Raw genomic sequence first — 27,467 nt, 5'->3', positions numbered from 1 at the left:
GATGATCTCATAAAACCAAGAGTTTGAGGTTGCTGTGAGCTATGATGACACCACAACCCTCTACCCAGGATAGCGTGAGTGACACTCTTTTTTTTGTCTCAGAAATGAATACATGCATGCATACATACATACCATTGCATAATGTAATGTTTATAAAACTATATTATTGAGTTTATAACATATAGAGATGTAATATAAATGACAATAATAGCACCAATAACATAGCAAAGTTTCTACATTTTATTGGAGCTAAGCAAAAATTAATCTGAAGTTGATTGTGATAAATTAAGGCACATGGTAATCCCTAGATCAACTACTAAGAATATATTTTTAAAGAAAAGCAAAAAAAAAAAAAAAGAACAGAGGAATTTAAATGCTAGGTAACACCTCTTTAATAGAAGGCAGTAAAGGAGGAATGGGAACAAAAAATACATGATTAACACAGAAAATGAATAGCACAATAGCAGATGTAAATCCAACAATATCTGTAATAATATTAATGTAAATGTCAACTAAACCCCAACTTAGCAAAAGGAATGAAATAATAAAAAACAGAAGATAAACAGAGAGTAGAAAAAACATAGAAAAATCAATGAAAGTAAAATACGAATGATTTAAACAATCCAATAAAATTTCAGAGATTATCAGACTGGATTAAAAATAAGAACTAATGCTATGTTACTACGAAAGAAAAACTTTAAATTCAAAGACAAATAGATTAAAAGTAGATGGATGGAAAAGATAGACTGTGCAAACTATAATCAGAAGAGAGATGGAATAGCTATAGTAATAATAGGCAAAGTGGACTTTAGAACAAAAAATATTACCAGAGACAAAGAAGGACATTTTCCAATGATAAAAGGTCAACTTATTAGGAAAATATAACAATTATAAATAAAACCATACCTACCAACAGAGACCAAAAAACATAAAGCTAAAACTTACAGAACTTAAGGAAGACACAGACCATTGAAAATTTTAAGATACTTCAATAACCCATTCTCAAAAAATAAGTAAAACAATTAGTAAAAAACAACAAAGATATAGAAGATGTAAACAATACTATCATCCAACTTGGCCTACCTGTTATCAATAGACCACTCCATATAAAATGATCATAATACATTTTTTTTCAAGCATACATGCATCATTCTCCCAAATAAACAGGATGTTAGGCCATAACACAAAATTAAAAGGATAGAAATCAACCAAAAAGTATAGAAATCAGGTAAAGCATGTTCTCTAACCACAACAATATTAAATTAGAAATTAACAATGAGAGGGTGGAGCAAAATGGAGGACCAGAAGAACTGTTCAGCTGAACTATCCTCATATAACTGGGGAAAAAAGAGAACCCAGCCATACATGGCACAGGAACCTTACATGAAATTGTAACTCCAGGAGTACAGTGAGGTGGTGGTGTGCACGAGACAGTGGGTGATCTCGAACTGTGGAGGTCTGACTCAGTAGGCAAATGACTTGGAGCTGGCAGGAATGGCCAGCTCACCCATAGAGGTCTGGGGATGAGAGGAAGCCTTTCCACAGTTTTCGGTTTTGAAGGGAGGTACACATTGAGTAGAATGCTTGGAAGAGAGGGCAGACTTGAACAGTATACGAGAACCAATTTTGAATACTAGGTGGAGTGGATTTACCATCTGTTTGGGATTTGGCAAGGCAGCCATACTGGGAGCATCCCATCTGCCAGGGGGCTGCTGTTGTGGGAAGGTGGTGAAATGGTCTTGAGGATGAGCCTCTGAGCAAGGCCCTAAATCACAGCCATCTCTATTCTGCCTGTGTGGATTGGGCTTCCATTCTTGGGGTGGGTTCAGTGGTTCCTGAACTCCCCAGAAACTGCTAACGGAGGGCACTGTAATATCTGCCTCTGAAGGATTCTGTAGAGCTTTCAGATCTGAAGCCAGCTGGGAATGCTTAGGTATCACCAAAGGCAACTAAGTTAGGAATGAGGACTCTGCCCAGAAACTAGAGAGAAGTTACTGGCTGTCTTCTTCATCTCCTAAAACCACAGCACCATCTGGTGTCCCAGAAATATATTGCAACATATATATTCCTATTAAAGTTGATACCTTCTGCTATATAAATTATTTTTTCTGTTTTTTTGTTGCAAGGGTTGCTGCTGTTTTTGACTATTTGAATTTTTTGTTTTGTTGTGTTGTGTTGTATTTTTGATAATTTGTTTAGTTGGTTCTATTCTTACCTTCCATTTTTACTTTCATCAAAAACAAGGGCTCCTGCATTTTTGGTTATGGTATTTCAACCTCATTTATTCTCTCTATTTCACTCCTCTCCTTTTACTCTTTTGACAGAGACTTTTCTCATCTTTCTCACATAAATTGCTTATACAACAGCTAGGATATCCCTTCCGTTTTTTGGCCTTTTCCTCTTTTTCCTTATTGCTGTCCTCTCTCTCTCTTTTATTTGATACAACTGTGCTTTTAATTTTCTATATCAAGTCTTATTTTATTATTGTCATTATTATTTCTTTTTTCTCTGATTGCTAGGATGGCACAGCTTTGTTCTGGCTGGGAAGTCATGGCAGTAGTTGGGCTCTAAGAAGCCCTTCTACCTTTGGCCCCGGGAAGATAGTCTTGACAAGTCCATACTGCAGAATTTTTCTTTTTAATTTTTGTTTATTTTTTCTTTCTTGTTTTTGCTCTTTTCTTTCTCTCCCTGTTTTTGGCAAAGGTAGAGTCTGTCTTTGGTCAGGCTGGTAAGGAGTTCCTGATTTCAAGAAACCCACCCAGGCCATCCCCTCAAAATCCTTGAGTTACTGGCATGGCCTTAGCACCATGCCAATCAATACCATTTCTCCTATCACTCTCATTCTCTCTTCCTTGCCTCCTCTCTCTTGTTCTTCATTTTATTTCTTTCATCCTACTTCCTTTTCAGCTTTTTCTTTTCTTTTTCTCTTTCCTTCTTTTTTTTTTTAGAGACAGAGTCTCACTTTATGGCCCTTGGTAGAGTGCCGTGGCCTCACACAGCTCACAGCAATCTCCAGCTCCTGGGCTTAAGTGATTCTCTTGCCTCAGCCTCCCGAGTAGCTGGGACTACAGGTGCCCGCCATCGCACCCGGCTATTTTTTTGTTGCAGTTTGGCCGGGGCTGGGTTTGAACCCGCCACCCGCGGCATATGGGGCCGGCGCCCTACTCACTGAGCCACAGGCACCACCTCTTTCCTTCTTTTTTCTTCTTTCTTTATTTTCCTCCTGTTTCTCCCTATTCATTCTTCACCTTTCTTTTCCTTTTGGCCTTATACCAAGAGGCCACTTCAACACCTAAGCTCTGAGGCAAGGTAATTTAAAGCAAAGGAGCAAGTGAGAAGGAAAAAGGAAGACAAAGAGATGAATAAGAGGAAAGTATACATGAAGAGGAGCCAACAGAAAAATTCAGGCAACTTGAAAAACAAAGACAGAACAACTCACCTAAGGGACCATAAGGCAGCTACAACAGAAGACTCCCTACAAAAAATTAATGGATTTGACAAAAAGGGAATTAAAAACATGGATGATAAAGACAACAAAGGGAATGTATGAGAAAATGGAAAGACAGAACCAAAAGACGGATGAGAGTTATGTAGAATATTGAAAGGATATGGAGAAACTTAAGGAAATAAAGGAAGCAATCAGGGAATAAAAATATGTAGCAGAAAGTATCAAAAATAGATTAGACCATGGAGAAGAGAGAGCCTCAGAGCAAGAGTATAAAGTTCTTGAGTTAACCTAGGTAGCTAAAGGGGCAGAAAAGAGAGGAAACAGAACAGTTGCTTAGAAAACTACAAGACTTAATGAAGCATAAAATTATAGGGATACCTGAGTGGGAAAAAGATTATTCCAAAGAAATGGAAGCCCTACTGGAGACTATCATAAATGAAAACTTCCTAAGTTTTAGTAAAGATTCTGACACACTCCTCTTAGAAGGATATTGAGCCCCATGTAATCTCAATTCAAACAGAGCTTCTCCAAGACACCTTGTAGTCAACCTGTCCAAAGTCAAGATGAAAGAAAAAATTCTGTAAGCAGCCAGGAGTTAGCACCAACTGAGACACAGGGACGAAGCCATTGGGGTGACAGCAGACTTTTCAATTGAAACTTTCCAAGCCAGAAGAACATGGTCATCCACCTTCAACATTCTTATAAAAAATAATATTCAGCCCAGAATTCTGTATCCTGCTAAACTAAGCTTCAAAATTGATGGAGAAATCAAATCTTTTGTGGATATGCAAAGACTGAGGAAATTCACCACAACAAGACCAGCTCTACAGGAAATACCTATACCTATTCTCAACATTGAACATCACAATGGACCACTAGCAAAGTAAACAGCCAAAAGCTAAAGGTAAAAGCTTAGCTTCCACAATGGCACAAAGGATAAAACTATACAACAGACATTCAAAAAATAAGATGAATAGAATTATACTACACTTATCAATTCTCTTAATAAATGTCAATGGATTAAATTCCTCACTGAAGCAGATAGGGTGGCCATTTGGATAAAAAAGCATAAACCATCCATTTGCTGTCTCCAAGAAATGCACCTAGCCTTGAAGGACAAATCAAGACTCATCATTAAAAAATGGAAAGCAGGGCGGCGCCTGTGGCTCAGTCGGTAGGGCGCCGGCCCCATATACCGAGGGTTACAGGTTCAAACCCGGCCCCGGCCAAACTGCAACCAAAAAATAGCCAGGCGTTGTGGCGGGCTCCTGTAGTCCCAGCTACTCGGGAGGCTGAGGCAAGAGAATCACTTAAGCCCAGGAGTTGGAGGTTGCTGTAAGCCGTATGAGGCCACGGCACTCTACCGAGGGCCATAAAGTGAGACTCTGTCTCTACAAAAAAAAAAAAAAAAAATGGAAAGCAGTATTTCAAGTAAATGGAAATCAGAAGAAAGGAGGGGTTGCAATTTTACTTTCAGATACAAGCAGCTTTAAGGCAACTAAAGTTAAGAAAGACAAAGTTGGACACTTTATACTGGTCAGAGGAAATATACAACAAGAAGACATTTCAATTTTAAATATTTATGCACCCATCTTAAATGATCCCCGATTGATGAAACAGAACTTGATTGATCTGAGCAATATGATATACCATAACACCATAATAGGCAGGACATTAACACCCCTCTGACAGATCTGGACAGATCTTCTAAACAGAAACCAAACAAAGAACAGAGATCTTAAACATGACTGTAGAACAAATGGAATTGATAGACATATACAGAACACACCATCCTAAAGCTAAAGAATATACATTTTTCTCATCAGCCCATGGAACATACTTCAAAATATATCATGTTCTAAGATACAAATCAAACCTCAACAAAATTAAAAGAATAGAAATTACATCCTGTATTTTCTCAGACCATAAGGCAATAAACATGGAACTCTACTCCAACAAAAACATTCATCTCCACACGAGGGCATGGAAATTAAACAACATTAGGATGAATGATAGTTGGGTTCAAGAAGAGATAAAAGAGAAAATTGTCGAATTCCTGAAACATAACAATAATGAAGACACAAGTTACCTGTGGGATATAGCCAAAGCATATCCCACAGGGCATGGAAATTAAACAACATTAGGATGAATGATAGTTGGGTTCAAGAAGAGATAAAAGAGAAAATTGTCAAATTCCTGAAACATAAAAATAATGAAGACACAAATTACCTGTGGGATATAGCCAAAGAAGTCTTAAGAGGGAAATTTATCACATTAGATGCCTATGTTTGAAAGAAATCAACAAACTCATGAATCATTTTATGGAATTGACAAAAGAACAATCTAATCTCAAACACAGCAGAATTAAAAAACAACCAAAATTAAATCAGAGATTAATGAAATTGAAAACAAAAGAATCATTCAGAAAATTAATGAAAGAAACAGTTGGTTTTTCAAAAAAATTATAAAAATTGATAAGCCTTTGGCCAGATTAATTAAAAACAGAAAAGTAAAATCTCTAATAATCTCAATCAGAAATGATAAAGGGGAATTAGCAATAGATACCACAGAGATACAAGAGATCATCTCTGAGAGCTACAAGAAACTCTATGCCTAGAAATTTGACAATGTAGAGGAAATGGATCAATACTTGGAACTACACCCTCTTCCTAGACTTAACCAAGAAGAAACAGATCTCTTAAAGAGACTGATTTCAAGCAATGAGATCAAAGAAACAATAAAAAATCTCCCAACAACAAAAACAAAAAAGCCCTGATCCAGATGGCTTCATACCAGAATTTTATCAAACCTTCAAAGAAGAGCTTACACCCACACTGCAGAAACTATTCTGAAAAATTGAGAAGGAAGGAATCTTCCCCCAACAGGTTCTATGAAGCAAACACCATCCTGATACCAGAACCAGGAAAAGGCCCAACTAAAAAATAATAACTTCAGACCATTTTCACTAAAGAATATAAATGCAAAAATTCTCAATAAGATCCTAGCCAATAGATTACAGCTTCTCATTAAAAATGTCATACATCACAACCAAGTAGGTTTCATCATAGGGATGCAAGGCTGATTTAACACCTGCAAGTCCATAAATGTAATTCACCATATCAACAGAAGCAAAAAGAAAGATCATATGATCCTCTCAATAGATGTGGGAAAAGCATTTGATAAAATTCAACATCCCTTTCTAATTAGAACTCTGAAGAATATAGGCATAGGTGGCACATTTCTTAAACGGATAGAAGCTATCTATGATAAAACCTACAGCTAATATTACAATGAATGGAGTAAAACTGAAAGCTTTTCCACTCAGAACTGGAACTAGACAAGGTTGTCCTCATTAACCATTACTATTCAACATAGTGCTGGAAATTCTAGCCAATACAGTTAGGCAAGAGAAGCAAATACAGGGCATCCAAATGGGGCAGAGGAAGTTAAACTCTCCCTCTTTGCTGACAATATGATCTTATACTTAGAGAACCCCAAAGACTCAACCTCAAGACTCTCGGGAGTGATTAAAAATTACAGTAATATCTCAGGATATAAAATCAATGCCCACAAATCAGTAGCTTTTATATATGCCAAAAACAGCCAAGATGAAAAGCTAATCAAAGATACAATTCCCTTCACAGTAGCTTCAAAGAAAATGAAATACCTAGAAAGATACCTAACAAAAGAGGTGAAGGACCTCTACAAAGAAAAATATAAGGGTGGCGCCTGTGGCTCAGTGGGTAGGGCGCCGGCCCCATATACCGAGGGTGGCAGGTTTGAACCCAGTCCCCGCCAAACTGCAACAAAAAAATAGCCAGGCATTGTGGCAGGCACCTGTAGTCCCAGCTACTCAGGAGGCTGAGGCAACAGAATTGCCTAAGCCCAAGAACTGGAGGTTGCTGTGAGCTGTGATGCCACAGCCTCAACCAAGGGCAACAAAGTGAGATTCTGTCTCTAAAAAAAAAAAAAAATTACAAAAGAAAGAAAAAGAAAATTAGAAAACTCTAAGAAAAGAAATAGCAGAAAATATTAACAAATAGAAGAACATACCATGCTCATGGTTGGGAAGAATCAACATTGTTAAAATGTCTATACTTCACAAAGCAATCTATAGATTCAAGGCAATCCCCATTAAAATACTAACATCATATTTTCAAGATTTGGAAAAAATAATTCTTTGCTTTGTATGAAACCAGAAAAAAACCCATATAGCTAAGGTGATTCTTAGTAATAAAAACAAGTTCAGGGGCATCTGACTACCAGACTTTAGGATATACTTCAAGGCCTTAGTGATCAAAATAGCATGGTATTTGCACAAAAATAGAGACATAGACATCTGGAACCAAATAGAAAACCATGAGATGAAACTAATATGGCCACCTGATCTTTGATAAACCAAACAAGAACATACACTGGGAAAAGAATCCCTATTCAATAATTGGTGTCAGGAGAACTGGATAACCACATGGAAAAGACTGAAACTAGACCCGTACCTTTCACCACTTACAAAAATTGATTCAAGATGGGTAAAAGATCTAAATCTAAGGCATTAAACAATAAAATTCTTCGAAGAAAGTGTGAGAAAAACACTTGAAGTTATAGGCCCAGAAAAAGACTTTATGAAGAAGACTCCAGTAATAATTTCAACAACAACAAACATAAACAAATGAGACTTGATTAAACTGAATAGCTTCTGTACAGCTTAAGGAGACAACCAAAGCAAAGAGAAAACCATCAGAATGGGAAAAGATATTTGCATATCGTCAGTCAGACAAAACCTTGAGAACTAGAATCTACAGAGAACTCAAATTAAGTAACAAAAAAGAGCCAGCAATCCCTTTTATGAATGGGCAAATAAGATGAATAGAACCTTCTCTAAAGAAGATAGACAAATGGCTAATAAACATATGAAAAATGCTCATCATTCCTAATAATCAGAGAAATGCAAGTCAAAACCACCCACATCAAAAAGTCTCAAAGCTGCAGATGCTGGTGTGGATGTGGAGAGAAGGGAACACTTTTACACTGCTGGTGGGACTGCAAACTAATACCTTTTGGAAGGAATTATGGAGAATACCCAAAGAACTCAACTTAGACCTCCCATTTGATCCTGCAATCCCATTATTAGGCATCTACCCAGAAGAAGAAAAAATCACTTTATCACAAGGAAATTTGCACTAGACTGTTTATTGCAACTCAATTTACAATTGCCAAATTGTGGAAACAACCTAAATGCCCACCAATCCAGGAATGGTTTAACAAGCTGTAGTATATGTATACCACAGAATACTATTCAGCCACCAAAAAGATGGTGACTTTATATCTTTTGTATTAACCTGGATAGAGTTGAAATACATTCTTCTTAGTAAATCATTACAAGAAAGGAGAAGCAAGAATCCAATGCAGTCAATTCCGATAGGAGGATAATTGATGCTAGTTTGTGGTGGGGGATAGGAGAAGGGAGGAATTGGGGTGGTGGGTCCTGGTGTATGACACACCTCTTGGGGATAGGACACAATTATAAGAGGGACTTTACTTAACAAATCTCAATAGTGTAACCTAATTCTTTGTACCCTCAATGAATCCCAAACAATAAAACAAAAAATTATCAATGAAAGAAAACTTGAGAAATTAACAAATATTTGGAAATTAAAGAATACATTCTAATAACTCATGGCTCAAAGAGAAATAAAAAAATTAAGAAATATTTTGGTCCAAATGGTAATAAAACCTCAACATATTAAAATGGGATGAGCTAAAGCAGTGCTTAACAGTGGTTCTCAAGCTATGGGTCATGACCCCTTTGGACTGAACTAAATGTTCGTGACATTAGGAAGGTTGAGAACCATGGGCTTAGAAGCAAATTTATAGATTTAAACATCTGTATTAGAAAAGATAAAATGTGTAAAATCAACACCCTAAGATAAGAAGATTGAGGCTTTTAAGGAAAAAAATACTCACCTACACGTCTACCTTAAGAAATCCAAAAGAGGAAACTAACCAAAATAAGGAGAGGTGAAAGAAATAATACAAGTCAGAGCAGAAATCAATGAAATACAAAATGGAAAAAGAGTAGAAAAAACAACAATGAAACCAAAAGTTGGTTCTTTGAAAATTTCAACAAAATTCAAAAACTTTTAGATACATTGATGGGGTAGGAGAAACAGTGGAAATTAATATTGAGCTTGTAATAACTAAAGGGATTCTTAGATAATAATGTGAGCAACTTCATGCCAACAAAGTAGACAATACAGATGAAATGGACTTGACAAACATTTTCAGGAGCAAAAAAAGAAAGATAAAGATAAAATGGACAAATCCTTTCAAGACACAAGTTATCAGAACCAAAGCCAGAAGAACTAGCAAAATAAATGGTCTATTTTCTATTGCTGCTGTAATAAATTACCTCAAACTCAGTGGCTTAAAACAGCACAAATTTATTATAGTGGGTTAGAAGTTCAACCCTCTGCTAAAACACTGTAAGTCTCACTGAGCTCTCAACTGTTCAACATTGTACTAGAGATTCTAGCAAAGGCAATCTAGCAAGAAAAAGAAATTAATAGCCTCCAGCTTGGAAAGGAAGTAATAAAATTGTCTTTATTTGTAGGCAACATGATCCTATATGTAAATGATCTTAAGAAACCCAGAAAAAAGCATTAGAACCAATAAGTATGTTGAAGTGAAATCACATTATTAAAGATCAATATACAAAAATCACTTGTATAACTGTAGCAAGGAATAATATGGAAATGAAAATAAGAAAACAATTCTGCTCAAAATATCAAAAAGAACAAAATGCTTAGGAATAAATTAAACAAAAGAAGTACAAGATAGTGTATGCTGAAAAATATAAACATTGCTGAGAGAAATGTTAAAAGACTTAAATAAATAGACATTGCACATACACAGATTTGGAAGGTTTGCTATTATAAGATGCCAGTACTCCCCCAGTTGGTATATAAAAACAGTGCAATCCCTATCAAGATTCCAGCAGGCTTATTTTTGCAAAATTGGCAAGATAATCCTAAAATGTATATGAAAATGCAAAGAACCCAGAATAGTGAAAAAGTCTTTAAAAAAAAGATCAAAGTTGGAGGACCTATACTACCTGATTTCAAAACTTAATATAAAGTTACAGTGATTAAGAGAGTGTGGTACTGACATAAAGATAGACATGTAGGAGCTGGGCGTGGTGGCTCACGCCTGTAATCCAAGCACTCTGGGAGGCCGAGGTGGATAGATTGTCTGAGCTCAGGAGTTCAAGACCAGCCTGAGCAAGAGAGAGACCCCATCTCTAGTAAATATACAAAAACTAGCTGGGCATGGTGGCACACGTCTGTAGTCCCAGCTACTTGGGAGGCTGAGGCAAGAGAATTGCTTACGCCCAAGAGTTTGAGGTTGCTGTGAGCTGTAACGCCACAGCACTCTACTTAGGGCAAAATAGTGAGATTCTGTCTCAAAATAAAATAAAATAAAATAAAATAAAATAAAACATTTATGTTTAAGTTTCTTTGAAAACATGTGTTTTCATTTCTTTTGGATTTATACCTAAGAGTGGAATTGCTGGGTCTTGTAGCAATTCTGTTTTGTTTGAAGCACTGCTGGACTATTTGCCAAAGTGGAAAATATCCCCACCAGCAGTGTATGAGGGTTCTGCATCCTAGACAATGACAATTTCATTTTGCTCATGATTTTAAGCATCAAAAATTTAGGAAGGGCCCAAATGAGAAGTTCTTGGTTTGGTTATCCAGGTGATTGCAGTTAGATGTTAGCTAAGGCTGCAGTCTTATGAAGACGCACCTGAGCTGTATGTGCAGGATGGTTAATTTATAAAGCTGCCACTTGATGCTGGCTGTTGATTAAAGGTCAGCTGGTTGTTCGCTGGGTGCAAGTGGCTTCTTCAGCATGCTAGTTCTTTCAGAATGGCTAGTTCCCCAGGGTCCATTTATTTTTACAAACATTTTAATGACAAAGTTTTTACATCATTAAAGTTTTATTTAGGCCAGGCGCGGTGGCTCACACCTGTAATCCCGGCACTCTAGGAAGCCAAGGAGGGTGGATTGCTTGAGTTTATGAGATCGAAACCAACAGGAGCAAGAACGAGACCCACTCTCTAAAAAAAAAAAAAAATAGCCAGGCATTGCGGTAGGTGCCTGTAGTCCCAGCTACTTGAGAATTGCTTGAGCCCAAGAGTCTGTGGTTGCTGTGAGCTATGATGTCAAAGCACTCTAGTGGGGGCAATAAAGTGAGGCTCTGTCTCAAAAAAAAAAAAAAAAAGGTTTTATTTATTTCTTTTTTGATTTTTTCTTTTCTAATTGTCTTTTGTTATATTTTCATTTTTGCTCATTTGAAATCATTTTAATAATCCCTATAGAATATAATTTATAATATTTTATCTATGTTTTGGAGAGTTAATCCCATTATTCATTTTGTCTGCTGACTCTGGCATATGTAGATTGCTTCCTTGCATGTTTGATAATTTTAGATTGTGATCTCATCTTCACTGTGGTTTCATCCATAGGGACCTTATTCAAAGTGAAGGAATGTTCACTTACTGCCAGTTTCCACTTGCTTTTCTTTAGTGCCCCAGGGATATGACTAGTTGGTGACTACAATTAGGTCTAGGGGTATTCAATGGATGATCCTATTTGTCTTCCCATAGAAACATTTTCTTTGATAATAGGATTTCTGGAATTAAGCCTCTACTCCTAATTTTTATGTATTTACTTTTTTTTTTTTGAGACACAGTTTCACTCTGTTGCCTCAGGCTAGAGTGCCATGGTGTCATAGCTCACAGCAACCTCAAACTTTTGGGCTCAAGCCATCCTTTTGCCTCAGCCTCCTGAGTAGCTGGGGACTACAATCATGTGGCACCATGCCCAGTTAGTTTTTCTATTTTTAGTAAAGATGGGGTCTTGCTCTTGCTCAGGCTCAAACTCCTGAGCTGAAGCAATCTGCCTCCCTTGGCCTCTGAGAGTGCTTACTCCTAACTCTAAAATAAAAATAATTTTGACCAAAACTTATAGGTAGAGATATGCAGTAGAACCTCCATAGCTGACTACCTCTCTACATTGACCTAATTTTCTTACATTGGACATGCAACACATGTACATATCAGTATAGTAGGCCTCGTTCCTTATGCCAGCCACCTTGGGTGGTCAACTCACTGTGAATTGAGGTGCTTTCTCACACAAATAGATACATCTCTTTCTTTTTCTTTTTTTAGAGACAGAGTCTCAGTACTTTGTATAGGCTGTACTTGAACTCCTGGGCTTAAGCAGTCCTCCCACTTCAGCCTCCTGAGTAGCTAGGACTATGGGTACATGCCACAATACCCTAAAGAATTTCAATTTAATATTTATTATAAAGTTTAAAGCTATGAAGTTACTCTTACTGCAAAAGTAATGTCCTGGTAGAAAGCCAAATTATCACATTTTAACTATATGTTAACTATGTGTTATATTCTTTAAGTGTTTTATGTTATTTATCTCTCTATGAATCTAGAAAAGTATCTCTTATTATTCCCTTTTCTAAATGGAGACATTGAGGTTCAGAGAAGGGTGGATCTGGGACTCAGATATTTCTGTTTAACTTCAAAGCCTAGACTTTAACAACAAGATGTAGATGCTTTTATTTGGCATTTTTTCTTTCTTTTGTTTTAGAGACAGGGTCTCATTGTTGCCTAGGCTACAGTACAGTGACAGTGGTATGTTCATAGCTCACTGTAGCTTTGAACTCCTGAGTCCAAGTGATCCTCCTGCCTCAGCCTCCTGAGTACTTGGGACTACAAACGCATGCCACCATGCCTGGCTAATTTTTCTTACTTTTTGCTATTTTGTTAAGGCTGGTCTTGAACTCCTGGCTTCCGGTGATCCTCCTGCCAGCCTATTGTATTTTTAAAATACTAAAAATAGATATATCCAGGGCAGTTAGGGGGCTCTTTTCACTGTGATTACTTAAGGACCCACACTGCTACCATCTTGAACACTGCTGGTTACTATGTCAGAAGAGAAAGCGAACTCAAGGATGTCTTGCACCAACAATAAGTGCTCTTGTTCAGAAATAACACATCATTTCTACTCATGACTCATTGGCCAGCACTGGTCACTCCCCCCACCCCACACACCCTCACAAGTGAGCCAGGAATTGTGATTCTATTAGAGTCATGTACTGCATAATGGTATTTGAGTCAATGATGGACCACACATACCAAGGTGCTCTCCTAATACTATAATGCGTTTTCTACTGTACCTTTTCTATGTTTAGATACACAAATACTTACCATGGTGTTACAACTGCTTCCAGTAACATGCTGTACAGATTTGTAGCCTAGGAGCAATAAGCTATCCCATACAGTGTAAGTGTGTAGTAGGCTATACCGTCTTCATTTGTATAAGTATACTCCATGATGTTTACATGATGACAATATTGCCTAAATCTGCATTTCTCAGAATGTTGCTCCTTTGTTAAACAATGCATGATTATTTATGTCCGAGAGAGATATTAAGTGAGTTAAATATTTAATGACTATCAAATAGGTATCAATTTCAACTAATGGCTGGTGCCCTCCAAGGTCATGATATGGTTTCAGCACTTTCAAGTCATCACATCTAAAGAAACTGCATTTCAGAAAAAAGAACCGTCTTTTTGTTCTGTTTGCTTAATAACAGCAAGGAGTTTTCCCTAGAAGTCCTCAACACACTTCCTTCATTTAGTATTGGCCAGAACTGTACCATATGTCTCACATGTCCATTCTTTTCATAGCTTGCTGCGGCCTCCAACTCCTATGCTCAAATGATCCCCCTGCCTTGGCCTCTCAGGTAACTAGGACGGCAGTCATTTGGTCCTGCTCACGTTTATTCTTTTTTTAAATATAAGATTGGTTATTAGGTGACATGTGTCCATTCTTAACCAATCACTGGCCAGAGGAATGCAATTATTATGGTTGGCTCAGCTGAATTGGGATCTACTTTCTAGAACCAGTCACTTCCCCTTGAAGCTTATGACTCCCTGATGTTTGTATAGATCTGTTGGAAAAGGCACTTCTCTGACATTTTTAGTAAGCCGTATCAACAAAGGAGGATTATTCTATACTTTCAGTATCTCAGGCATTGCAACTATTAGGTAGCTAGAATGTTAGCTTTTCTAGGTGCCTTGCCTGGACGTGTCTTGAGCAATTACCCCATCTGGGAAGAAGGATAAGGGCAGACACTCCTTTTGGTGTTGCCCTACCCTTCCTTAATGCTATGCTAAGCAACTGCTACACCCAAAGATGGAGGCTATGCTTTATCCATCTTGGAATTCCCCTCACCCCTCCAGGTGGGTGTTTGGAGAGGGAGCTCCCATACGAGATAGAATGGAGGACACCTGCTGATCATTTAGTAACATCCTACACCTGAGAGCCCTCCTCTGGACGGGACCAATGAAAGAAAACAACGTGTGCGAGGCAGGGAGTAAGGGAATGAGGCGATCCGCCTGTCTCTGGAGACAAACTCATTCCATTTTATAATAAAGAGCTGCTTATGTGTGTCATTTTGTCGTATTGGCCCCTGCTGGTGATTTTTCCACCCCAAAGAGCCAGAGAACCAGGATAATAGAACCAGGAGGCTGGACTTGACACTTCGGTGTGTCTGGTCATTCTTCAGCCAAGAGCATGCCAAGAACTGAAAGTCAGTTGCCACCCTGACAAACCCCAAAGGAGCAAGTAGGGGCTTGGATGTGGTAGGAAATCAAACTGATCTTCCACAAAGGGCCAAGAAGGGAGGCCTAGAATTGTCAACAAGGAATATTATACAATGTGATAAGGACTGGAATAAATAGCCTCTAATATCCTATTCCTAAAGAACAGATATCTATCCATTTTTAAATTTTGTTTATTATTGAAAAACTTTCATTTGCTACACAGGTCTGTGTACAACTTTATCCAGAATGACCTGACTTAACCATACTACCTCTAAACTAGCTAACGTTTATTGGGAATTTACTGTGTGCCAAGTATGTGTAGCTTGCTATTTGGATTATTTAATTTAATCGTATCAGTTGGGTATTAATCAGCCATCCCATTTTACAAATTGAAAAAAACCCAGGTTCAGTTTTGAGAAGTAATTTGACTAAGTCACACAACTAGTAAGTGTTGCCTGGTGAATGAGACAGTAAGGAGGCCAGAATGCCTGCTGACCTGGGAGGTAAACTGTAGGTGACATGTTGAGAGACAGAATGCTTTTCTTATGGGACTTTGTATGTGTGTGTTTGTAAGAACTTTCGCTTGAACTCTGGGGAAGATAAAGGCAGGGTAGAGTTTTGAGTGGAGGGTTACACATCTAGCTTAGTTTTAAAAGGATCACTCTGGCTGCTCCATGGAGAGGAAATGAGGAGGCAATTGTAGCAATTTTGGTGAGAGGATGGTGTCCTGAACCATGGTGAAAGCTGTGGATATGCTCTATCTACCTGAATATATTTTGAAGATCGAGCTTGGAGGCTGGGTGTAGTGGCCATAATTCTAGCACTTGGGAGGCTGAGGTGGGTGGACTGCCTGAGCTCACAGGTTCAAGACCAGCCTGAGCCATAGCAAGACCTTGTCTCTAAAAATAGCCGGGTGTTGTGGCAGGCACCTATAGTCCCAGCTACGTGGGAGGCTGAGGCAAGAGAATGGCTTGAGCCCAAGAGTTTAAGGTTCCTGTGAGCTGCGACACCATGGCACTCTACCGAGAGTGACAAAGGGAGACTCTGTCTCAAAAAAAAAAAAAAAAGGGGGGAGACAAGATGGCGGACTGAAGCCAGCTTTCAACAAAGGCTCCCGTCCAGAAGGAGAGTTAAGGGACAGGAATTTAGTAAGTATCCTAGTGGACTTGAGCCTCACCAAGAGAGAAGGCTGAAGAACGCACATCAACACCGCTGAGGCAAGTTGTGATCACAAGGACGCAAACAAAAGGTACAAAATCCACCACCAAGCGGACGGGAGTCCCCCTCCCCCATGAGACCGGCTCTAGAGCCCCACAATTGAACAAGCGGGCAGAAATTAAAGGCCCTCCCACTACACTCCATGGGAGAGACCTTCTAAAAACTGGACCTACCTCCCCTACTGGGGTGCCGTGGCGTTCTCCTGCCGGACATAGGGCTGAATAAAACTTTGGGAATCCTTTGCCGGCAACCCTGAATCCCCGGCGCTCCCCTCCCGCCCACTGAGGTCTGGAGGCCTGTCCCCCAGGACTTCGGATCCTTGGGTGATTTCTCAAGGGGAGTGGACAGTCCCCGAGTTGCGACTGGTCAGCATTGACTCTGAGGCGTGCAAGTGAGGAGAGGGCACCGGGCTGAGGGGGAGTCACGCCTCACGGCACTTCCCTGCGGTGCAGTGCACCAACCCTCCCCGGGCATACGGGGCCCAAGACTGAATCAGACTCTGGCCTCCCCGCTGAGAGATGAGAGCCCCTACTCTCATTCGGGGTCTGAGGGCCTATCCCCCAGGAGTTCGGATCCTTGGGTGATTTCTCAAGGGGAGTGGACAGTCCCCAAGTTGCGACTGGTCAGCATTGACTCTGAGGCGCGCGAGTGAGGAGAGGGCACCGGGCTGAGGGGGAGTCACGCCTCACGGCACTTCCCTGCGGTGCAGTGCACCAACCCTCCCCGGGCATACGGGGCCCAAGACTGAATCAGACTCTGGCCTCCCCGCTGAGAGCTGAGAACCCCTACTCTCACTCGGGGTCTGAGGGCCTATCCCCCAGGAGTTCGGCTCCTTGGGTGATTTCTCGAGGGGAGTGCACAGTGCCTGAGCTGCGTCAGGTCAGCGCTGACTCTGGGACACGTGAGCGAGGAGAGGGCACTCTGCTGAGGGGAAATCAAGCCTTGGCGGCACTTCCCTGCGGTGCAGTACAGCAACCCTCCCCGGGCACAAGACTGAATAAGACTCTAGCTTCCCCGCTGAGAGCTGAGAGCCCCTACTCTCACTCGGGGTCTGAGGGCCTATCCCCCAGGAGTTCGGCTCCTTGGGTGATTTCTCGAGGGGAGTGCACAGTGCCTGAGCTGCGTCAGGTCAGCGCTGACTCTGGGACACGTGAGCGAGGAGAGGGCACTCTGCTGAGGGGAAATCAAGCCTTGGCGGCACTTCCCTGCGGTGCAGTGCAGGAGCCCTCCCCGGACCGTAGTATTGCGTAAAACTGAAAGAAACTCTAGCTTCCCCCCCCCCACTCCCAATCGGGGTCTGGGGGCCCATCCCCCAAGAGTTCTGATTCTTGGGGGATCTCTTAAGGGGTGTGGACCCAGCACAAACTGCGGCCGCTCAGTGCTGACTCTGGGGCGCGGGACAGAGGAGAAAAGGGTCGCCTGAGTGCCCACACCAGAGCAGCAGTTCCCTGGAGGTAGATCAACAGCCGTTTTTTCTTTAACGGCAGAACGCTCACTTCTGGATATTCTGAGGCCACACCCCCTGTCTCCCTGGGCAACCAGAGGAGGCCACCGGTGACACGGCTCACAAACCCGGAAGCTTCCAGGGCGGGGCCGACCCAGAGAGGTGTTCAGACGCAATTCTCCAGCAGCAAAGACGTTTGAACTCAAAACAGCCCGTCTGCTGTAGGCGACGACAGGAACAGAGACAGAACCTCACAAAGTTGTCTGTTCTGTTCTGTTCTGTTAGCAGCATCCATCAGGGATGGGGCTAAGCCTGAGTGAACACCTCCTTCCCATCACCTGCATCAAACACTCAAAGATGTCAGGCCCCATCTCCTCCTGCTAGATAGCGGCAGTTTGCGGGGGCTTGGCAGACTTCCTTGCGATTCAGGCAGGTGCAAACCCCTGGAGGGTCTGTTCACTGCAGGCAACTGGGTTAGCCATCTGCAGAGATACCAGTGACTGGGTCCGACGGAGGGGCAAAGTGGGGAAAGAGACGTCAACCTTCCCAGACTGCTCTGTTTGCTGGGTGGCTCCTCCTGACTCCACGCTGCACTGGGGTGAGCTGTGTCAGAGGAGTCACCAGGCCCCTGTGATCCAGTTCCCAGAGACCTCTTGAACCCTTCCACCCGAGACAAGTGCCGATTGAGACAGTTGATTCGGACCTTTTGAACTGGGCTAATAGACTGAGGACTATTCAGGCGGTGCCCTGGGTGTGCGATTGTAGGAAGGTTTGATTCTCCTTTTCCAACTGGGGCCAGAGGTGGGCAGGCGGGGTGACTTAATTGCTGATTTTTCCACACAGCTGAGACTTCAAGCCAGAGTAGAAGTTGCAATAGGATCGAACAGAAACCAGCTGAAAACAAGACAGAACCACTTTGCTCCACCACACCAGACAGGGCCCCAGTTTCTCAGGCCACAACACTGTACAGGCCCTCGATAAAACCCCAGGGGAAAAACCAAAGGGAGTAAACCATGGGGCGGAATCAGCGGAAAAACTCTGGTAACATGAATAACCAGAATAGATCAACCCCCCCAAGAAAAGATACGGCAGATGTGATTGAAGATCCCATTCATAAACAACTGGCTGAGATGTCAGATGTCGAATTCAGAATTTGGTTTGCAGACAAGATTAATAAAATGGAATTAGGAATTCGAGGAGAAATTCAAAAGTTGTCTCAAGAATTTAACGAATTTAAAGACAAAACCACCAAAGACTTAGACACACTGAAACAAGAACTTACAGCCCTCAAAGATATGAAAAATACAGTAGAATCCCTCAGTAACAGAAGGGAGCAAGCAGAAGAAAGGATTTCTGACATTGAAGATAAAGTCTTCGAACGCTCCCAATCTCTCAAAGAGGAAGAGAAATGGAGAGCAAAAACGGATCACTCACTCAGAGAACTCTCAGATAATTCGAAAAAAAACAACATAAAGGTTATAGGAATTTCGGAGAACGATGAAGTAGCTGCCAAGGGCACAGAGGCCCTTCTACATGAAATTATGAAAGAAAATTTTCCAGACATGCCTAGAGAATCTGAAATTCAGATAGCAGACAGCTTCAGAACCCCAGCACGATTCAACCCCAATAAGCCATCTCCCAGACATATCATAATTAGCTTCACTAAAGTCAACATGAAAGAGAAGATTCTCAAAGCAGCCCGGCGAAAGAAAACTATAACGTACAAAGGTAAGAATATTAGAATAACTGCAGATCTCTCTGCTGAAACTTTTCAAGCAAGAAGAGGCTGGTCATCAACTTTTAATCTCCTAAAGCAAAAAAACTTTCAACCCAGGATCTTGTATCCAGCTAAACTGAGTTTCATCTATGATGGAGAAATTAAATACTTCAATGACATTCATATGTTGAAAAAATTTGCCATAAGCAAACCAGCTCTTCAGGATGTTCTCAGACCTATCCTCCACAATGACCAACCCAATCCTATACCACAAAAGTAAACTCACTCAGAAACTTCGGATCAAACTCCAACTTCCACACTGGTGAAAGGATTAAAAATGTCCACTGGACCTTTGAAAAACTCGATACCCAAAATTCCACCAGACTTATCAATACTCTCCATCAATGTGAATGGCTTAAACTGTCCTCTAAAGAGGCATAGGTTAGCTGACTGGATACAAAAACTCAAGCCAGATATTTGTTGCATACAAGAGTCACATCTCAACTTAAAAGACAAATACAGACTCAGGGTGAAAGGATGGTCATCCATATTTCAGGCAAATGGTAATCAGAAAAAAGCAGGTGTTGCAATTTTATTTGCAGATACAGTAGGCTTTAAACCATCAAAAGTAAGGAAGGACAAGAATGGTCACTTCATATTTGTTAAGGGTAATACTCAATATGACGAGATCTCAATTATTAATATCTATGCACCCAACCAGAATGCACCTCAATTTATAAGAGAAACTCTAACAGACATGAGTAACTTGATTTCCTCCAACTCCATAATCGTTGGAGATTTCAACACTCCCTTGGCAGTGTTGGATCGATCCTCCAGAAAGAAGCTGAGCAAAGAAATCTTAGATTTAAACCTAACCATCCAATATTTAGATTTAGCAGACATCTACAGAACATTTCATCCCAACAAAACTGAATACACATACTTCTCATCAGCCCACGGAACTTACTCCAAAATTGATCACATTTTAGGTCACAAGTCTAACCTCAGTAAATTTAAAGGAATAGAAATTATTCCATGCATCTTCTCGGACCATCATGGAATAAAACTTGAATTGAGTAACAACAGGAATCTGCATACCGATACAAAAACATGGAAGTTAAATAACCTTATGCTGAATGATAGCTGAGTCAGAGATGAAATTAAGAAAGAAATCACCAATTTTTTGGAACAAAATGACAATGAAGACACAAACTATCAGAACCTCTGGGACACTGCAAAGGCAGTTCTAAGAGGGAAATTTATAGCACTGCAAGCCTTCCTCAAGAGAACGGAAAGAGAGGAAGTTAACAACTTAATGGGACATCTCACGCAACTGGAAAAGGAAGAACATTCCAACCCCAAACCCAGTAGAAGAAAAGAAATAACCAAAATTAGAGCAGAATTAAATGAAATTGAAAACAAAAGAATAATACAACAGATCAATAAATCAAAAAGCTGGTTTTTTGAAAAGGTCAATAAAATAGATAAACCTCTGGCCAACCTAATCAGGAAAAAAAGAGTAAAATCTCTAATATCATCAATCAGAAACAACAAAGACGAAATAACCACAGACTCATCAGAAATCCAAAAAATCCTTAATGAATATTACAAGAAACTTTATTCTCAGAAATATGAAAATCTGAAGGAAATAGACCGATACTTGGAAGCACGCCATCTTCCAAGACTTAACCAGAATCAAGTGGAAATGTTGAGCAGACCCATATCAAGTTCAGAAATAGCATCAACTATACAAAACCTCCCTAAAAAGAAAAGCCCGGGACCAGATGGTTTCACGTCAGAATTCTACCAAACCTTTAAAGAGGAATTAGTACCTATATTACTCAACCTGTTCCAAAATGTAGAAAAAGAAGGAAGACTACCCAACACGTTCTATGAAGCAAACATCACCCTGATCCCCAAACCAGGAAAAGACCCAACAAGAAAAGAAAATTATAGACCAATATCGCTAATGAATATAGATGCAAAAATATTCAACAAGATCCTAACAAACAGAATCCAGCAACACATCAAACAAATTATACATCATGACCAAGTCGGTTTTATCCCAGGGTCTCAAGGCTGGTTCAATATACGTAAATCTATAAATGTAATTCAGCACATAAACAAATTAAAAAACAAAGACCATATGATTCTCTCAATTGATGCAGAAAAAGCTTTTGATAATATCCAGCATCCCTTCATGATCAGAACACTCAAGAAAATTGGTCTAGAAGGGACTTTTCTTAAACTGATAGAGGCTATCTACAGCAAACCCACAGCCAATATCATATTGAATGGAGTTAAATTGGAATCATTTCCACTCAGATCAGGAACCAGACAAGGCTGCCCATTGTCTCCATTGCTTTTCAACATTGTAATGGAAGTTTTAGCCACCGCAATTAGGGAAGAAAAGGCGATCAAGGGTATCCATATAGGGTCAGAAGAGATCAAACTCTCGCTCTTTGCAGATGATATGATTGTGTATCTGGAAAACACTAGGGACTCTACTACAAAACTCCTAGAAGTGATCAAGGAATACAGCAGCGTCTCAGGTTACAAAATCAACATCCATAAATCGGTAGCCTTTATATACACCAACAACAGTCAAGTTGAAAAAGCAGTTAAGGACTCTATCCCATTCACAGTAGTGCCAAAGAAGATGAAATATTTGGGAATTTACCTAACAAAAGACGTGAAAGATCTCTATAAAGAGAACTATGAAACTCTAAGAAAAGAAATAGCTGAAAATGTTAACAAATGGAAAAACATACCATGCTCATGGCTAGGAAGAATCAACATTATCAAAATGTCCATACTACCCAAAGCAATATATAATTTCAACGCACTCCCTATTAAAGCTCCACTGTCATATTTTAAAGATCTTGAAAAAACATTACTTCGTTTTATATGGAATCAGAAAAAACCTCGAATAGCCAAGACATTACTCAGAAATAAAAACAAAACAGGAGGAATCACACTACCAGACCTCAGACTTTACTACAAATCGATAGTGATCAAAACAGCATGGTATTGGCACAAAAACAGAGAAGTAGATATCTGGAACAGAATAGAGAACCAAGAGATGAATCCAGCTACTTACCGCTATTTGATTTTTGACAAGCCAATTAAAAACATTCAGTGGGGAAAAGATTCCCTATTTAACAAATGGTGCTGGGTGAACTGGCTGGCAACCTGCAGAAGACTGAAATTGGACCCACATCTTTCACCATTAACTAAGATAGACTCTCATTGGATTAAAGATTTAAACTTAAAACATGAAACTATAAAAATACTAGAGGAGAATGCAGGGAAAACCCTTGAAGAAATTGGTCTGGGTGAGTATTTCATGAGGAGAACCCCCCGGGCAATTGAAGCAGCTTCAAAAATACACTACTGGGACTTGATCAAACTAAAAAGCTTCTGCACAGCTAAGAACACAGTAAGCAGAGCAAGCAGACAGCCCTCAGAATGGGAGAAGATATTTGCAGGGTATATCTCTGACAAAGGTTTAATAACCAGAATCCACAGAGAACTCAAACGCATCAGCAAGAAAAAAACAAGGGATCCCATCGCAGGCTGGGCAAGGGATTTGAAGAGAAACTTCTCTGAAGAAGACAGGCGCAAGGCCTTCAGACATATGAAAAAATGCTCATCATCTTTAATCATCAGAGAAATGCAAATCAAAACTACTTTGAGATATCATCTAACTCCAATGAGACTAGCCTATATCACAAAATCTCAAGAACAGAGATGTTGGCGTGGATGCGGAGAAAAGGGAACACTTCTGCACTGCTGGTGGGAATGCAAATTAATACGTTCCTTTTGGAAAGATATATGGAGAACACTCAGAGATCTAAAAATAGATCTGCCATTCAATCCTGTAATTCCTCTGCTGGGCATATACCCAGAAGACCAAAAATCACAACATAACAAAGATATTTGTACCAGAATGTTTATTGCAGCCCAATTCATAATAGCTAAGTCATGGAAAAAGCCCAAGTGCCCATCGATCCACGTATGGATTAATAAATTGTGGTATATGTATACCATGGAATACTATGCAGCCTTAAAAAAAGATGGAGACTTTACCTCTTTCATGTTTACATGGATGGAGCTGGAACATATTCTTCTTAGTAAAGTATCCCAAGAATGGAAGAAAAAATACCCAATGTACACAGCCCTACTATGAAACTAATTTGGGACTCTCACATGAAAGCTATAACCCAGCTACAACTTAACAATAGGGGGAAGTGGGAAAGGGGGGGGTGGGTAGAGGGAGGGGAATCGGTGGGATCACACCTGTGGTGCATATTACAGGGGTATTTGCGAAACTTGGTAAATGTAGAATGTAAATGTTTTGGCACAGTAACTGAGATAACGTCGGAAAGGCTATGCTAACCACTGTGATAAAAATGTGTCAAATGGTTTATGAAGTCAGTGTATGATGCCCCATAATCATATCATTGTATACAGTTATGATTTAATAAAAAAAAAAAAAAGATAGAGCTTGGATGTAAAGTTTACATAAAAGAGAAGAATCAAGGGTAACTCCCTTGATTTTTTTGCTGGAGCTAAAGGCAAAAATGGGATAGAAATGGGAAAAACTGTGGGTATAACTGGTTTGGAAGATTGGGGACAGATAAATCTGAGATCTCATTACTTTGAAGGGGAGATTATTTAAAAATTTTTCAAGTCACTTAGGCATAATACATTTGATCTTTTAAACTTTAACTTTAAAATTTGCTGGTCCTTCCTAAGAATATTTCCATCTCAAAAAAATCAGTAAGGAAGAACAGTTATAAAACAAATTCTTATTCTCATATAGATAAAATAGAATCTAATCCACCTTCTCCTAAGTGACAAGGCAGTAATATAGTTTGAGTACTTACTGAGTGAAGCATCATAGACTAATGGTTTGATGTACTGATGCTAGAACTAGTTTGCCTAGATTTAAATCCTTTTTGTGCTACTTATTTGCTCTGTGACTTTGGGTGAATTATCTTCACTTCTCTGTGCCTCACTTCTGTCATCGACATCATGATGAAAATAATACCTACCTAAAAGGGATTAGTTTATATTTGTAATGTGTTTAGAGCAATGTCTGATACACAGAGCTAAGAGGGTAGTACAATTTGTTTTTCAGATAATCTGCTAAAAGCCTGTTTTGTACTCATAAGGCCCTAACCAAACTACATCATCTCTTTAAAAAATGTTATGTGTTTCACATAAAGCCATGCTACTGTAAAGATAAGCTGATGAAAAGTGTAACTCCCCAAAATGAGCTATATAAACTCAGCTCTATAAAAGCTATTATGTTTCTGGTCTGCTTGCTTCTAGGTCTTAGATCTTAACTATTATTATTTTACAGTAGCCTTTTCATTTTACACCTAGTATGCCATGAATTCATAGGGAACGGGTTCCAGCAGCTCAGGTCCATTTCCACTGGTTCTCACAAAGTGGGCTTCTCTGGGTGGAGCAGTCTGGAGCTTCAGTTGAATCCAGGTACCTTTCTCTTTGGCTTCCTTCTTTTTCCGATCATTTTCCTTCACAAGTTTCAGGAAGCTATCTTGGCTCTTAGATGATTAATATGCTCAATACGAACCTTAACCCTCTTGGCGAGAATCTTGCCCTTAACTTGTTTACATCAATGCCAACAGCATGCTGGGTAACACTGTAGCCTCTTCCAGTTCTGTGTGGCATGCCTTTTTGAACAGTACCTATATTCCCTTGATGTCTACAATATCACCTTTCCCGTAGATTCACCTGTATCTACAGGAACAACTCCACGTTATCTAAAGGGCTTGGAGAACACGTGTCAGGTGCTTCTCTTTCCATCTGTGTTTGTCATTTTGATGAATTTCTAGACGATGGCATCTCCAGCTGAAAGGCCTTAACTAAAATTATGAACTTGTTCTAGGGATTCTTAAAATTTACATCTCACGGGTGGTGCCTGTGGCTCAGTGAGTAGGGTGCTGGTCCCATATGCTGAGGGTGGTGAGTTCAAACCCAACCCTGGCCAAACTGCAACAATAAAAAAAATTAAAAAAAAAATTTACATCTCACAAAAGCAATTGACAATGGGTAGCCCATTCTATGGACTTATGGTTCAGTTTCTGACTGCAGTTGCTCATTGCTGCTTGAAGTAACAGTGCTTATCAACCTGCTTTCGGAGGAGCTTTTGCCTTTTCATTTGTTCTGTAAATAGTCTGTAAAACTTACTGTGGAGAAATGATTTCTTTTTGTTTGGTGCTGGATCTTTATTTTCTCTGTGTGTCCTGCTTAGTTTTCTCACTAGTCTGCATTTGGCATGTTTGATGAGAGGGTTTTAAGGTGAAGATTGTTTTTTTTTTTTTTGGCCGGGGCTGAGTTTGAACCCGCCACCTCCGGCATATGTGACTGGCACCCTACTCCTTGAGCCACAGGCACTGCCCGTGAAGATTGTTTTGATAGGACAATCTCCACTTTGATTCCAAACCTGAAAATAGACACCACATTGCAAAGATGTACCCTGAATCTGTGTCGGTTGAGTGGGACTGACCCTACTCCTTATCTCCAGGAAAGGGGACCATGATATAAACCTGGCCAGTTGGAGGTTCTCTTGGGGCTTTTGCTAGAACCCCTGGGAAAGTGGAATTCCCTTTGCTGGCATTTCCAGCTTTAGAGATAATGGTGGTCATCCTTCCACCACACAAAGCTTGTTGGGAAATGAAGGTAGAATAAAGGAAAGCAGTGATAAGATACAAAGAAAAGTGGGTTTCTAATTTTATTCTTCTAACTACTTCATCCATTTCTGAAGCTGTCATATGATCCTTTCCTCCCTCCTTTTAAAATCAGGCTTTTGGTCCTCCATAAATGATAAAAACTAAATTACTGATCTACGGCTTATTCCGCGTAAACTTCCATAAAGCTTTCAAGTGCTTCTCCAGGTGTGATGACCAAACTTTTACTATTTAAGCATTTTAACGATCGCTATTGTGTAGCCCACATCTATACACACTTATAGTACATAAAACAAAGAAATGAATTAACATGTAAAACTTTTAAAAAGTCCTATTATGTGGCCATAATTGAATTTGAATATAATTTTCAAATTATGATTTGGAAATTGTAATTGGCAGTTTCAGAATCAGCCATCTAGTCAAAAGAGCAAATTTATAATTAAATGATTGCAGAAGAAAACATTACTTATATCCAGCAATGACATTCACTTTCTCCTAAACAAATACCTTCACATCAGAAACCACCAAGTTTGTTACAGATCCATGGTCCCTTTTTCTGAATCCCCTTTTTTTAGAGACAGTCTCACTTTGTCACCCTCTGAGAGTGCAGTGGTGCCACAGCTCACAGCAACCTCCAGTTCTTGGGCTTAGGCGATTCTCCTGCCTCAGCCTCCTGAGTAGCTGGGACTACAGGTGCCCACCACAACGTCCGGCTATTTTATTGTTGCAGTTCGGCGGGGCTGGGTTTGAACCTGCTACCCTCGGTATATGGGGCCAGCGCCCTTGTCACTGAGCCACAGGTGCCGCCCTATGTGAAGACAGATTTTTTAAAGCCAGAATTCTTCAGCTCCTCTGAGCTCCCTGTTTTTGGTCTGCCCCTTTGGGTCTCTACACTACTGAAGGCCTTCCTCCAGTGTTTGTTGATGCTTGTCTGTCCATATTTGAATGTGAAGCACGAGAAAGCTGATGAAAGCTTAGTTCACCACAGCTGTCCTAGACATTTCAATTTGGCGGACTTTATTACTGACTGAATTGACTTTTTCTGTAGGTCCCCAAATATCTGGCGCTATGTGACTTTTCTCCTGGGAGAGATCCCTCTAATCGACTGTTGGCAGGAGGGAGCCTGATAGTATTCTGGACACAGGTTGGGGAAGAAGCCTACAGGTGTCACGGTTCAACACGACTGGGGAGTTGGAAGGTGGCCTAACGGCTCTTTACACAAAAATTTCAACCCAT

The 27,467-nt window shown here is 40.0% G+C and overlaps 1 protein-coding gene across 1 annotated transcript in view; it reads left to right on the top strand.

The window, feature by feature from the left end:
* Window positions 1-27,467, top strand: part of PPHLN1 (periphilin 1) — a 234,885-nt gene that overhangs the window by 49,757 nt on the left and 157,661 nt on the right. The gene's annotated exons all lie outside the window — the stretch shown is intronic.

Source organism: Nycticebus coucang, chromosome 12, assembly GCF_027406575.1.
Source record: "Nycticebus coucang isolate mNycCou1 chromosome 12, mNycCou1.pri, whole genome shotgun sequence".
NCBI lineage: Eukaryota > Metazoa > Chordata > Mammalia > Primates > Lorisidae > Nycticebus > Nycticebus coucang.
Note: the sequence above shows the minus strand (reverse complement) of the source record. Positions and strands in the feature narration are given on the sequence as shown.